We start from the raw sequence: 11,336 nt of genomic DNA on the forward strand, positions 1-11,336 counted from the left end.
TTTTCTTTAAAAAAAAAAAAAAAAAAAGAATTATTTTATTTAACTTTATTATTTATTTATTTTAATTTGGTCAGAGAGGGACCGAGAGAGAGAGAGAGGGAGACAGAAAGTGAGAAACCAAGCCGCCAGGTCTGGGACTCGAACCATGGTTGACCATGTGGGAGTCCAGTACCTTTAACCACCATACCACCTGCCGACCCCAAGTACCTTGGCTTTTCTATTACTGGTAGTTGAAGTGTTTCTTTTTCTTTCTAATGGCCGGAAAATGTACGATTGCTAGAGAGGTGTGGAAGCAGAGAGAGACAGAGAGAGAGAGAGAGAGAGAGAGAGAAGAGAGATAGAGAAAGCATTCCCCACAAGGCATGGTCATACTGCAATCCCTTCTTCATTTCTCCATCCTGTCGGAATTTGGGGCCTGCACACACGTGTGCCAGGACCGGGATTCCAACCCTTCAGCCATGTTGCACCTGGCTCTCATAACCACTAGGCCATGGGGCCAGCCCTGAAAGCACGTCTAATGGGTGACCCCTGGCATGGGGAATACGGAGCGGCCCTCCATGTACTTTCAAAACCACCTGAGGGAGAGGTGTTTGATGACTTTTTGTTCTATGGGTCACTGAGTTTCTTTGCAAGAGTAAATAGACGAGCTTCTAGCTTCCGATGGACTTCAGCCGTGGGGAACCCCAACAGGAAATGGAGAAAGAAGTGGATGAGGTCAGAGCGTTAATCAGCCTGTGAGTCACCACGGCTGGACGCACCTCTCAGCAGAAAGCCATTGGTCCTTCTAAGATAGCTGTTCTACTCCGGTTTCCGCCTTCTGGTGAGGCCCGTCCTCTCCCTCCCTGTCCCCTTTCTCCTCAGGCCTGTTGCTGGCAAACGTCCCTCTGCGGCTCACCCAGGTCATGACACCACCTCCGTGTGATTGTACATCCACGTGTGTGCAGGTGGTCCCTCTGTAAATAAGCCCTTCCGAAAAATGATCCTATTCTGAGCGTGTCCTTTATCCTTTTGTATGCTGACTGATCAACCAGGTTAATTCACAGATGAAAAGGTAGAAGAAGAGGAGGAGGAGGAGGAGGAGGAGAAGAAAAGACAACTTGCTTCTGAATGTCCCCACACATCACTGTCTTCACAAAGACCAGCTGTCAGGCAACAGTCTGGCCCCTGATCCAGACATGTATAGAAACAAATAGCAAAAAGAGTCAATGCTTTTGATTCTTGGCCTCTCTGACTGCGTCTTTTCAGGGGACTGTGTGGAGAAACGAACAGCCAGTCAAAGGCACCATGCAGCCAAGCGCACTGGCTGTTGAAGGGAAGGCATGCACAGGGGGTTTAAAGGAAGATGAGAGGCAGCCTCGTTGGGGCGACTAGCTGACAGCTACTTGAGGCAGTTAGCTAGCTCGAGCGGCATGCAGCACCCTGATCACCCTCAACCTTCCCGGGGTGAGACTATCAGAGATTTAATGTTGAAAAAAAGACATCAAGATTTTGAAGGCAGACCTGCGGTGACAAGGTTAGCCTTTGACAATACAGCTTTTCCCTGCATTTGGAGGTTTTCTGCTCTTGGCAGAAAAAAAAAATCAACTTAAAGGCAACCACTAGTTCAATTAAAAACAAATTATTGGGGCCGGCAGGTGGCGTGGTGGTTAAGGGCTCAGACTCCCACATGGCCGACTGCAGTACGAGTCCCAGACTGGGCAGCTTTCTCTCTCTCTCTTTCTCTCTCTCTATCTCTCTCTCGCTCTCACTCTTCCCCACTCTTAAAAATAAATAAACAAAGTGAAATAAAATAATTCTTTAAAAAAAATGATCAGCCTTTAAATCACCATCTAAGAATACAAAACATATGTGCACACACACAGATACCAAATAAAACAAAAAAATGCATAGCGAGGGAACCAGCAATTAGCGTAATGGCTATGTTGCTGGACTCCCACGTAGTCGACCGCGGTTCGCGTCCTGGACCCGGTGGCTTAAAACTCACGCCGGACGTGTGTGCGTGCGTGCCCAAGATCCCGAGAGGAGAATGGAGGAGAAGGGATTGCGGCGTGACCATCCCCCCTGGGAGGTGATTTCTCACTTTCTGTCTCTATGCCTCTCTCTGTCTGGCGAGCGCACATGCCCTATAGCGGAAAAACCTCTCCAAGAAAAATGCATAATGAAACAGAAAATATAGGAAACATACAAATAGAAAACACAACAGGGGATAAGGTGACAGAAGTAAGGCTAGTATATCAGTTATATCAACAAAGGTAAATAGGATACGCCAGGGTTCATATACACGTACACGCACGTGTATACAGGCAATCCCTAACTTAGCAGCCATCTGTGGTTTGACTTACGATAGCTCAACTTCATCATGATGTAAAAGCAATAACCCACTCAGGAGAAACTGTACTTCGAGTATGCAGAAAATCATTCTGTTTTTCACTTTCTTTTTTTAAAAAAATGATTTATTTATTTAATTCCATTTGCTATTATCATTTTTTTTTTTTTTTACCTTATTTAGACAGAGGGAGAGAGAGAGAAAAAGAAAGTGAAAAAGCAAGCCACCAACTCCGGGACTTGAACCATGGTCTGCCATGTGAGAATCCAATGCCTTTAACCACCACACCACCTGCCGGCCCCTCACTTTCAATTGTAGTCAATTACATGAAAAATCCAATGCTTTATTGGTAAATAAGCCTGTATCCGTGGGTTTTGCCCAATTAAGGTAGGCAAGGCCAAGTATGATATTTGATAGGTTAGGTGCATTGTTGACTTAGGATATATTAAACTTACTGTGGGTTTATCGAGATGGAACCCCATCATAAATCAAGGAGCATCGGTGTCACTTAACAGCAGGGATGTGTCCTGAAAAATGCTTCATTGGGTGATTTCAACATGGTCAGAACTTCAGCGCGTACTTCCTTAACCTGCATAGCATAGACTCCCGCACCTGGGGCTATGCGGTGTAGCCTGCTGGACCTACACAGCGTGCTACTTACTGAATATCTAGGCAACTGTAGCAAGTGGGAAGTGTTTGTGTATCTAAACGTATATAAACATTAAAAAAGATGCAGTAAAAGAGATTTAAAAAGTTGAGGGTCAGCAGATGGTATAGCATTTATGTCGCTGGGCTCCCCCATGGCCGACCATGGTTCCAGTCCCGAACTCAGTGGCTTGAAATTCATGTCAGGCACATGTTCACGCATGCCCAAGGAGGAGAATGGAGGAGAAGGGATTGCGGCATGGCCATCCCCCCAGGGAGGGGTGTGATTTCTCCCTCTCCCTCTCGCTGTCTGTCTGTCTCTCTTTCGCTCTGGAAAGAGCACAAGCTCTAAGGCAAAAAAAATAAAAATTAAAAAAAAAAAAGATAAAAACTGGTCCTCTTATACAGGGCCTTTAGCATGAAGGAGTTTGCAGGACTGAAAGATACAATGTCACTAGGTGATAGAAAATTTCACTCCATTATAATTTTATGGGCCTATCATCAGATATGCAATCTGGGGACCAGCAGTTGGTGTAATGGCTATGTTGCTGGACTCCCATGTAGTTGACCGGCATTCGTGTCCCGGACCCGGTGGCATAAAACTCATGCCGGGCGAGTGTGCGTGCATGCCCAAGATCCCGAGAGGAGAATGGAGGAGAAGGGGTTGCGGCGTGGCCAACCCCCGGGGGGTGATTTCTCGCTTTCTGTCTCTCTGTCTACGCACCCTATACCAAAAACTTCTCAAAAAAAAAAAAATTATAATTTGTAAAACAATTGTTACTCAAGGATGAAACAGACAACTAAATAGACCAGAACAGAACAATTAGAAACTGGGTTGGCCTTGTGTGCAGTGGTTAAAGGCAGTGTGTCAGGAGACAGATCGGTCAGCAGCGGTTCAAGTACCCGCCTCGGCGGTGGAAAAGCATGCTGAGTACTCCCGTGCATGCATGCTTGTGTGTGTGCATTTTTGCTTAAAACATATGAGGGAACCAGCAGTTAGCGTAATGGCTATGTCACTGGACTCCCACGTAGTCGACCGCGGTTCACGTCCCGGACCCGGTGGCTTAAAACTCACGCCGGGCGTGTGTGTGTGCGTGCCCAAGATCCCGAGAGGAGAATGGAGGAGAAAGGATTGCGGCGTGACCATCCCCCCTGGGGGGTGATTTCTCGCTTTCTGTCTCTATGTCTCTCTCTGTCTGTCTGGCGAGCGCACGCGCCCTACAGTGAAAATCTCTCCAAAATTGAAAAAAAAAACAGATGAATAGATGGACAGTTCTTCAACAAGGATTAAATCTCCAAATCCTGACCAGGTAGAAAAATGGAGGAAAATAGATCGTGGCATGACAATGCCACATTGGGGGTGAGGGGGTGCTTTCTTATTTTCTTTGCAGATTGCATGCTCCTTCTGATTGTTTAAGAGGAAAAAAAATGTCAAAAATAGACTCAATACACATGAGAATTCAGTTTGCATTTCAGGTGACATTTTAAATGAGTAGATAGAGATGGTAGTATAATTAACTATTTGAGGGAAAACATTCCCTAAATCAAAATAAATTCCAGATGGATAAAGGAGATAGATCTGTGTGTGTGTGTGTGTGTGTGTGTGTGTTTATATAGAGAGAGATCCAGAGAGAAAAGAATACATGGGGACCAGCAGTTAGCGTAATGGCTATGTCGCTGGACTCCCATGTAGCGGACCGCAGTTCAAGTCCTGGACCCGGTGGCTTAAATTCATGCCGGGCGCATGTGCGTGTGTGCCCAAGATCCCGAGAGGAGAATGGAGGAAAAGGGATTGTGGTGTGGCCATCCCTCCGGGAGGTGATTTCTCACTTTCTATCTCTCTGTCTCTTTCTGTCTTTCTGGTGAGCGTATGCACCCTATAGCAAAAACCTCTTCAAAAATTAAATAATTAATTAGTTAATTAATTAAAACTTCTGTATGGTAAAATGTACTATAAACGAAGGTAAAGGCCAAGCCAGGAATAAGCATTATTGTGTGACAGACAAAGGGACTCATTTTTTATTCCAAGAGCTCTAAAGGAACTCAATACAAAATAAGTAAAGAATAAAAGCCAGTAGTTTAGAGAGAAATACAAATGACTTCTAAAGGTCTCAGCTTCGCTCATAATCAGGGAAATGCCGATTAAAACAGTCGGATTGGAGGGATCAGCAGGTAGTGTAATGGCTATGTCGTTGAACTCCCATGTAGTTGACTGTGGTTCGAGTCCCGGACCCGGTGGCTTAAACTCACACCGCGGGGCGTGTGTGCATGCATGTCCAAGATCCTAAAAGGAGAATGGAGGAGAAGGGATTTTGGCGTGGCCATCCCCTCTGGGGGTGATTTCTCGCTTTCTGTCTCTCTGACTTTCTGGAGAGCATATGCGCCCTATAGCAAAAACCTCTCCAAAAAAGAAAAAAAAAAAAAAAAAAAACAGGCTGGAAAACAGTCGGATTGGGCCCACCAGTGGCATGGTGATTAAGGTGTCTGGATTGCATGTGACCAACAGCAGCCGTCGAGTCCTGGATGCAGCCAGTTAAAACATCAAGCATGAGTGTGTGCAGACCCAAACTCCCAACAGGAGAAAGGGAGGAGAAGGGATTGTGGTGTGGCCATCCCTCAGAGAGGAGTACTTGCTCACTTTCCCTCTCTCTCTGGCTAGCCATGCGTCTTCTAGCAAATTATAAACAAACAAAACAACAGCAATTGACTCTGTTTCTCCAATCAGATCAGCAGAGCTCAGGACACTGGACAACACCCAGTGCCGGGGAGAACGTTGAGAAACACACCTCAGACTGTTGCTTGAGAGTGGGATTGGCGCAATGTTTGAGAGCGTGATTTGGCAAGACCTGTCAAAATCCTTTGACCCAGAGCTCAACTGCTCAGAATTTTAATCCACAGATCTACATTCAAAAGACTTCCAAGGCAGATAAACACGGACCCTGGAAAATTGCCCTTTCCTGGTCTCTCTCCTTATCTTTGCTGTCTGATGCGTTAGGTAGGTAGCTCTCACAATCTGATGTGTATCCGCACTCATTCGAAGGCTTGTTCTAACGCTGGTTGCTGGGCCCTGTCCCAGGGTGTCTCAGTCAGGAGGGCTAGGGAGGATGCTAGAATCTGCAAGTCTAAGAAGTTCTCAGGTGGGACCAGCAGTTAGAGTAATGGCTATGTCGCTGAACTCCCATGTAGTTGACCGCGGTTCACGTCCTGGACCCGTGGCTTAAACTCATGCCGGGCGTGTGTGCGTGTGTACCCAAGATCCTGAGAGGAGAATGGAGGAGAAAGGATTGCGGTGTGGCCACTCCCCTGGGGGCGGGGGGGTGTGATGTCTCGCTTTCTGTCTCTCTGTCTCTCTCTGTCTTTCTGGCAAGCACAGGTGCCCTGTAGCAAAAAGCTCTCCAAAAAAAAAAAAAAGAAAAAGTTCTCAGGTGATGCTGAGACTGAAGGAACAGAAAGCACAGCTTGAGGACTGCTGCCTCAGCCCCTTGAGAGAGCTGGGGTGAGCGAAGGGATCGGGGCCTAGAGGGGTGGGGGAAGAGGCAAGCCTCTCCAGAGCCAGAGAGAGAGGAGATAGTCGAGAAGGGGCTGTCCAGGGAACGTATGAGCCCCTATGGGGTCAGGACTTCAGCCCCTTGACAGCCTCACCAAAGAGTCTCCCTTCTCTCTCCACAATTGAAGGTGGGTCAGAATCGTCAAGGTCAGGGGCCAGCAGATGTAGTAATGTCACAGGACTCCCACATGGCCAACCAGGGTTCAAGTCCTGGATCAGTGGCCGGGCGTGCATGTGCATGCATGTACAAACTTTCGGAAGAATGGAGGAGAAGGGATTGCAGCATGGCCGTCCTCCGTGGGGGGTGATTTCTCACTTTCCCTCTTGCAGTCTCTGCCTCTCTCCAATGAGCGCTCATGTCTTATGACAAAAACCTCTAAAAAATAAAATATCAGGGTTCACCATTTACTCTCAGCTCTAGGCTTCAGTAAGCAGTTTATTAGTCTCAAGCAGATAGTGTAGACCGAAATGCAAAAGCCAGGCCATCCTGGACAGGAGAAGCCATCTCATTCTTTCAGAAAAACCCTGGAGGGCCTGCAGATAAGATGCCAAGCAAGATAGTGTCCCTGCTGACGAGGGTCAAAGTTCTGTTTGGGACTCAGCTGCTTTGACTGGATTAGGAAACAACAAAAACTTTCCAACGCAGGAGAATGACGTTGGACCACGATTATACAAAATGCAACCATGCACAGGTCGAAGACCTAGTCCTAAGAGCTAAAACTATAGAATTTAAAAAACTTTTTGTTGTTGTTGTTGTTGTTGGAGAGGTTTTCGCTATAGGGCGCGTGCGCTCGCCAGACAGACAGAGAGAGACATAGAGACAGAAAGCAAAAAATCCCCCCCCCAGGGGGGTGGTCATGCCGCAATCCCTTCTCCTCCATTCTCCCCTCGGGATCTTGGGCACGCACGCACACACACCCGGCGTGAGTTTTAAGCCACTGGGTCTGGGACTTGAACCGTGGTCAACTACGTGAGAGTCCAGCGACATAGCCATTACACTAACTGCTGGTTCCCATTAAAAACCTTTTTTAAGGGACCAGCAGGTGACATGGTGGTTGGGATGCTGGTCACTCCCCAATGGCTGACCACAGTTGGAGTCCGAACATGGTGGCTTGCTTTCTCACTTTCTCTCTCTCTCTCTGTCTCTCTCTGGTCAAATTAAAATAAATTAATGAATAAATTAATTAATTAATAATTCTTTTAAAAAAAAGACTTTTTTTTTCTTTTTTCGGAGAGGTTTTTGCTATAGGGCGCGTGCGCTCGCCAGACAGACAGAGACAGAGAGACAGAAAGCGAGAAATCACCCCCTGGGGGGATGGTCACGCTGCAATCCCTTCTCCTCCATTCTCCTCTCGGGATCTTGGGCACGCACACGCGCCCGGTGTGAGTTTTAAGCCACTGGGTCCGGGACACAACTGCGGTCGACTACGTGGGAGTCCAGAGACATAGCCATTACGCTAACTGCTGGTTCCCTTAGCTAGTCTGGTTTTAAGCTTCATATAAATGGAATCATAGTTGTTTCTCTTTTATGCCAGGTTTTTTTCACCCAATATAATATGTTTAGGACTTATCCAGACTATGAGGACAGCAGGTGGCATGGTGGTTAAGGTGCTGGACTCCCACGTGTCTGACTACAGTTCAAGTCCTGGATATGGCAGCTTAAGAAATCATGCCGGGTGAGTGTGTGTTAGGTGAGTGTGTGTGTGCATGACTCAAATTACAGGAGGTGGAGACTGGAGGAGAGGAGATTGTGGCATGGCCATTCCCTATAGGGGGTGACTTCTTATTTTCCCTCTCATGGGAAAAGTGAAGATATGTGTGCTCATCCCTCTCCAATGAGTGCAGAAGCCCTATGGCGAAACTCTTTAAAAAAATTCATACTGTGGTACCAGCAGTTAGCGTAATGGCTATGTCGCTGGACTCCCATGTAGTTGACTGCAGTTCGAGTCCCGAACCTGGTGGCTTAAACTCACGCCGGGCGCATGTGTGTGCATGGCCAAGATCCCAAGAGGAGAATGGAGGAGAAGGGATTGCGGCATGGCCATCCCCCCTGGGGGGTGATTTCTTGGTTTCTGTCTGTCTCTGTCTGTCTTTCTGGCCAGCGCACGCGCCCTATAGCAAAAACCTCCCCCCCCCCAAAAAAAATCATACTGTTATATGAAGCAATCCATCTTTTTCATTGGTGTGTAATATTCCACTGCACGACAAATTCCAATTTGTTCCCATTCATTGAGTAGTAGACATATGGGTTGTTTCTAGTTTGGGGCTATTTTATATAAAACTGGTATAACACTCTCATAATGTCTCATGCTGGACATGAGAACCTTTCTTCTCTTGGGTGCCTACCGAGGAATGGAATTACTGCTTCCTAGAATTTACCTGTGCTAAGCCTCGGTAGATACTGTGAACCTATTTTCCAAACGGATGTGTCCATTCCTCTCCCATCATCAATGTGCAACAGATCTGGTTTACCATCGATCTCGCCACATTTGGTATCGTTAGTCCTCTGATTTTAGCCTTAAAAAGGATGATAGGAATGCACATTACTAATTAAAAGATGATTCAAGATTTGTAATATGTTTTGATTAACCTAAAAAACGGGTGGTCCACAGATGCGGAGTGTCTGAGAAACTTGTAGGCTTTTCCCAAGTATCCAGAAATCCCCCCAGGATGCGTGGGTGTGCTTCTGCCTATAGACTGTGCCATAGACACAGGCAGACACTCTGCAGACCCCACCCTCCTGGCCCTGGAACAGACCCGTCATTTCCACCAACAGGAAGAGCTTAGTTGGGATCCCAGAGGAAGAAGTTTCCCATCACGAGCCACATCTGGGGAACATCTGGCGAGCCCCTCCCAGGACGGGGAGAAATCGCATCACTTACTTGACCCTCCGTGGTCTCCCATAGTTCCCCTCGCATCTCTGTCTTCCTGCCCCCCAATCTCTCATCATCCGTGGGTTATAGCTCCCCGCTCTAAGACCCCTTCTCCAGGCAGCACCAACTCCCGGCCCTGATTTCTGTCTTGCGTGGTTTCTCCAAATACGCAGACCAGCAAGATACAAACCGGAGGAGACAGAGAGACCTTCACCCACCCTCCTAACCCAGCCTAGCACCCTGACCAGCTGGGAGCATCTTCCAGAAACTGAGTTGAGGGATATGGAAGCTGGTGGAGTTCTCTGGCCCTATGTCTTGATTTTATGGATGCAGTGAGAAGGATTCTTTCGGACAAGCAAAGTGTGTAACTGGCAGCCACTGGAAACGTCCTGAGTGTCCGGGGGTGGTGGTGAGAGTGGGAGTGAGGAGTAGCCTGGGAGTGGCCTGTACAGCCCCCAGAGCTGAGTCACCTCTCCCCACTAACAGCCAGCTCTGGAGCCTTCAAACTCCTTCATGAGCAGTTTCGGCAGCACCCCAGCTACGTAGAGGATCTCTGGGCCACCACCTCGACCCTGCCCTGTCCTGGTCCACTTCATTTATTCAGTGAGCTGCCCTGGCCCTCGCAGGGCTCCCCCCCATACACACACACACACGGAAACCACACAACTGAACCGGCTTAAGACAGGTGCAGGCTGCAGTGGGTGTCCTTGGAAGTCTGAGCCAGGACACCCCAAGAATGGCACCACTCTGAAATGCCTGGGGTGCAGTTACTCGGGGTGCAGGGTAGGAGTGTCAAGGTAAGACCAGAACAGAAGAGGAACTCGGGTTTCAGTTAAAAACTCGGAGAAACAGCAGGACTGAGGTTAAAAGCAGATGAACAGACAAGAAGACATACACCTACACTAAAGACATTCGCATGGAGGAGAGAGGAAGAGTGGGGAGACTGCGAAGGTGGGCAAGGGTCAGGTTAGGCTGGCTTGGTAGGTCCCAGGGAACTAAGACGTCACTGAGGGCACTGGGAGGCCTGGGAGTTAGTCTCCTGCTGCCCAGTGCCCAGTATTACTCCAGGGACATACTCGACCTGCAGCAGGACAGGGGCTGCAGACCCCCAGCCTGCTTTCCTGCCCTGGTCCAGTAAAGGGCAGACAGACCCCTGCCTGGCTCTTTCTAGTACACACCTGTGGCCGCAGAGGGGCACTTCCTATCCTCTCCACCCCAGATGCCAACCAGGCAGGACAGGAGGCCACCCCATCCCCCGCGGCAGGAGGGCAGGATGGAATCCCGAGGGCTGGGCTAGTCGCTGACAAGTCTTCATCTAGGACAGGCAGAAGAGCCCAGAATGCAGCGGGAGCACGACTGGGAGGGGGGAGGGTCAGGCTCCCAGAAGGCTCCCTGGAGGAGGCAGTGCAAGCTGAGCCCTTTAAAAGCGTTGGAATTCTGGTGAGAAGAGAGAAGGCGCGAGGGCTTTCCAGGTGAGAGGGAGGGTTGCAGCGAAAGTGTGAAGGTGGGAAGGCTCAAGGTGATGGGGAGGATGGGATCTTCGTAGGGAAGAGGGCCAGTGAGTGCGCTCCTGGGCCAGGGCTTGGCTGTCTGGTACGCACACTTCTCCCAGCACAAGAGTGCGGGAGGCTTGGCCCCCAATCTCGACAGGCCTTGGAGGGAGCAGAGAGGGCAGTGGGCCATTTTAAGTGGCTAGGGTCTGGCCCCAATAAACCCGATTTTGTTTTTAAAAGGAGCGATGGGGCGGGGGCGGGGAAGGAGGCGGGTTCCAGCAACCCCTGGTTCGGGGCTCCTGCAGGGGCAGCTTCTCTGGTCCAAGGGCAGAGGTGAAGGTCAGGCCCACGGATGACCTCCTTTCCCCCCTCTCCCCGTCGCCCCTCACGCCCAGGGTCATCTCCAGTCCGAGTTTACTTTCCTGCGGATTTGGGAGTGGGTGGTCGGGTGG

General features: G+C 48.9%; 1 protein-coding gene across 1 annotated transcript in view; it reads left to right on the forward strand.

Annotated features, from left to right (window-relative positions):
- The first annotated feature begins 10,843 nt into the window (after positions 1–10,843).
- CSRNP1 (cysteine and serine rich nuclear protein 1) overlaps positions 10,844–11,336 on the forward strand; it is a 14,542-nt gene continuing 14,049 nt past the window's right edge. The window contains exon 1 of the mRNA XM_006161343.3: positions 10,844–10,863. The gene's annotated coding sequence lies outside the window, so the exon portion shown is untranslated. The remainder of the gene's footprint in view (positions 10,864–11,336) is intronic.

This window comes from Tupaia chinensis, unplaced genomic scaffold (assembly GCF_000334495.1).
Source record: "Tupaia chinensis unplaced genomic scaffold, TupChi_1.0 Scaffold138441_1, whole genome shotgun sequence".
In the NCBI taxonomy this organism is placed as follows: Eukaryota; Metazoa; Chordata; class Mammalia; order Scandentia; family Tupaiidae; genus Tupaia; species Tupaia belangeri.